The sequence below is a fragment of the Cervus canadensis genome, chromosome 12, assembly GCF_019320065.1.
Source record: "Cervus canadensis isolate Bull #8, Minnesota chromosome 12, ASM1932006v1, whole genome shotgun sequence".
NCBI lineage: Eukaryota > Metazoa > Chordata > Mammalia > Artiodactyla > Cervidae > Cervus > Cervus canadensis.
Window position 1 is genome coordinate 9,207,078 of NC_057397.1, and position 3,973 is coordinate 9,211,050.

Below are 3,973 nucleotides of genomic sequence, written 5' to 3' on the forward strand. Positions count from 1 at the left end.
AAAGGCCAATTTGCACTTTAACAAATCAGGGGTGGCGGGACAGAGAGGGACCTTTTGATCTCTCTCAGAGCCGAGAAGGGGCCTGAGCAGTCAGGCCGGCTCCCCGCATCTCCCCCTTTTCTTTTGACTAATGGCCATTATATCTCCCTCGAAGGAAATGGCCGCGTTTGCAAACGGGAAAACATCAGCAATCTTTTATTTATCATCTCAGATAAGCATTGACAAATGCAAGGGCCAAAACACAGCAATAACAATATGCATATAATGATGAAAATTATAGATTTCCACCAACCACTATGAAACCAGGCAGATATCTGACTCCAAATGCTGGAGTCAGAAAAATCCATAGCGGCTACTTGTTGTTTCATATCTTCTAAAGCATCAGAAACATTTGAGGAATAATCAGGAATATATACACAACACTCCATTTTTATTAAGGCACATGTTCCCCCTTGAGAGGCTGTTAGAATATCCAGAGCCATACGATTTTGTAGAACTGCTTTTCTCATCTGTTTTTGTTCTTCATTAAGAGCCTCTAAAGCTCTTCTAGTATCTGTCAAAGCTTGTTTTGTAAAATTGTTCAAAGCCTCTACCCTGAGCATAATATCAGTGGCTCCTAAAGAGGGCACAAAAATTGAGGCTAAATAATCATACCAATGAAACATACCAATGAAAAACAGAGCGTGACCACCGGGCTTTAACATAAGGTAAATTAACAGGTTGACTAATTTTTTGCTTATGAATTCTCCCAGGGGCAAACACAAACCCTAGGGTACATCTCCCCACCCATCCTACAGGGAGCCAGGGCCAAAGGTTGTATCCACAAATCCATCGAGTGTTATTTGGGGCTACCCATCTTATACCAGGGCTATTTTCCCAATCTGTCCCTGGCCAAATAACAGACTTGTTGACAATAAACGTTACATCCATTACAGTCTTACATTTGTGGGTAGGCAATAGTCCCATATGTTTCATGTGATATCCTGGAAATTCTCGGCCTCCAAATGTTGGTACATGAGTCTTTTGCTCCCAGCAAATGTCAGCAGCTGTCCTTTTTCAGGGGTCATCCAGAAATATTCGTCCCAAACTTGGTAGTAGTCACCCTCAAATCGATTAAAATCATTGGGAGAAGAAACAGATCTATTTTCGTAATATAAGTACGCATTAACAATTTCCTGATAACTTTGTGTTACATTAAAATAAAAAGAAGAAGCGTGTAAAGGATCAGAGCATCGAGAATCTATATCAAAATTAACTGTAATTAAGCTTCGATGTTTCTTCTGATATTCTTTTAAAAAATCACATAAAGCCGAAGTTTCATTTTTTGGAAAGGGAAGCACCCACCAGGGTAATCCTTCTGTAACCGATAAAGGCATGCTTGTGCAGACCCAGCAGGCTGTTTCATTGTAAAAATCAGCATAAGAATGAGCCCAGGAAACGAAAGCATTGGCTTCAGCCTGAGGGAAGGCTTGATTCATTATCGCGCATGCCAAAGCGAGGGCGATATAAGCCAGCGCATATCGAGGTTGGGCCGTCTCTGCAGCCATCCTCCTTGCTTGAAGGATAAACTCATGCATCTGCTGATTTGTCGGGAGAAGATTCCTCTGCTGTAAAGTCAGCCGACCTAATTGCTGATTCAGTAATCTCCTCCGTCTGGCGTACCAGCCTTTCCGGGAGCCAGCGCGGTGCTTCGGCATCCTGTGGAAAAACACATACATGACCCCTCCCCCAAATTAACACAGGATCTGGGCCATGCCAGTTATTATCCAGCGGGTCTTTCCACAAGACCATCGGCTTTCTGCTGGAAATCTGAGGGTCCCAAAATCTCTGCGCAGCTGAATGTCCTTCTTTATCTAAAATTAAAAAATTTAAAATATATAAAGCGTGATTAAGGTAATTTCTGGGTAGAAGGGGATAGAGCTCCCCCCTCTGTATTTTTTGAAGCTGTAGTTTCAAAGTTTGATTAGCACGTTCCACGATGCCTTGACCCTGTGGATTATAAGGAATGCCTGTTTTTAGGGTGATAGAAAAAGAGGAACAAAAATTTTTGAAGGCAGAGGAGACATAGCCGGGGCCATTATCAGTTTTTATAATCTTTGGCGTGCCTAAAATGGAAAAAGCATAAAGACAATGTGAGATAGAATGTTTTGTGGCTTCACCAGTCTGTAAGGATGCCACAATATATCCTGAAAAGGTGTCAATAGATACATGAACGTACTTTAAACGACCAAAGGAAGGGACATGAGTGACATCCATTTGCCAAAGATGATTCGGTAGAAGCCCGCGAGGATTAACGCCAAGATGTGGAACTGGAAGAAACTTAGGGCAAACAGGACAAGATTTAACAATTTGTCGTGCAGTCTCTCGAGGGATTTGAAACTGCAAACGAAGAGTATTACTATTCTGGTGATGTAGCGCATGTGATTGCTGTGCTGCTTCCACCTGTGAAAGAAAAACTCTAGTGTGAGAATCAGCCATCTGATTTCCCATAGATAGAGGTCCAGGAAGCCCAGTGTGGGCACGTAAATGTCCAAAGAAGCAGGGTAAGGTGCGCTGTTGCAGCAGAGACTGAATTGAACGTAACAAATGTTGAATGTTAGAATTCACAGTAGAAATAAAGGGAACAGTTTCTATATATTGCAAAGCATGAGCAATGTATTTGCTATCAGTAAACAAATTAAAAGACTGTGAGGAATATTGTGAGCATACTTTATGAACGGCTGAAAGTTCTACTTCTTGAGCCGATGTATAGTTCGTCTGCCAGGAGAAAGGGGTATCATTAACCACAAAGGCAGCAGTTCCATTGGAGGATCCATCAGTAAAGATCGTAAGAGCATCTTGAATAGGAACATTAGAAACATTCTTTGGAAAAATAAATGAATGCTGGCTGGCAAAATGCAAAAGTTTATCAGAAGGTAAATGATTAATAATTTGACCTGTAAAGGAGGAAAATGCCAAAGCCCACGAGTCATTAAACTGAAAAAGCCATTCCTGCTGTTCTTTGGTATAGGGCACATAAATGTAAGCAGGATCGGCTCCCAACATTTCTCTGGAAAGACGCCTTCCTTTGGCAACGAGGAGGCTAATGAAATCAAAAAAAGGAGTAAGAACTTTTGAAGGCGATACAGGTAAATGGATCCACTGTAAGGGAGCATTTTGATATAACACTGCCGTCGGGGTATGTTTAGAGGGAAACACATATAGTCCCCACGGTTGAGAAAAATCACAGTAGGTAGCAAAATGCTGAGAGAGGGCCTTTTCAACCAGGGCCAGAGCAGCTCGCCCCTCATCGTTTAGTATTCTAGGGGAGGAAGGGTCAGTTGTTGATTAAGGTTTCAAAATTGTCCTTCCTCCATTAGCATGTCAAAAGTAACCTGCAGCCCATTACGGCGGTTACGGTCTTCAATGATGTTACAGACCTCGCCGTATTTTGAGCACCACAAGAGATTAGGAGGCAAGTATTGAGATGAAAGACTTTCAATTATGGCTAGAGTAAACGGCGCAGTAGGCCCGCATTGAGTGCAAGCTTGTTTCAGTTGTTTAAAAGGCAGAGGCTCATGATACCTCCGATGATTAGCATCTTGAAAAACAGGGAAAATCATAGAATATCCCTCAAGATTTTCACCCTGTTCTCGGGCTGTTTTCACAGCCATTTGTAGTGGTGAAAGTACTGGCCTTTTTAGGCTAGATGGAACATATACTGGCGCTGTTGGAATCAAAGGCGCTTCTGCGAGAGGAGGGGGAGGGAGCGGGACCGGCGGCGGCAGCGGGTCAGGATCTAAACCGGCTATAACAGATGGCGTTTTAGAATGCAACGGCTTAGTTGTATTTATGGGCGATAAGTCTAGTTGTTCCATTCTCTGAGATATGGATGTTAGCATCTCTCTAAGTTCAGAAAAAGGGGAGCCTTGGTCTTTATTCTTTTGTTGAGTTACTATAAAGGCATCCCATCCTTCTTTGTCATGCTCAAAAG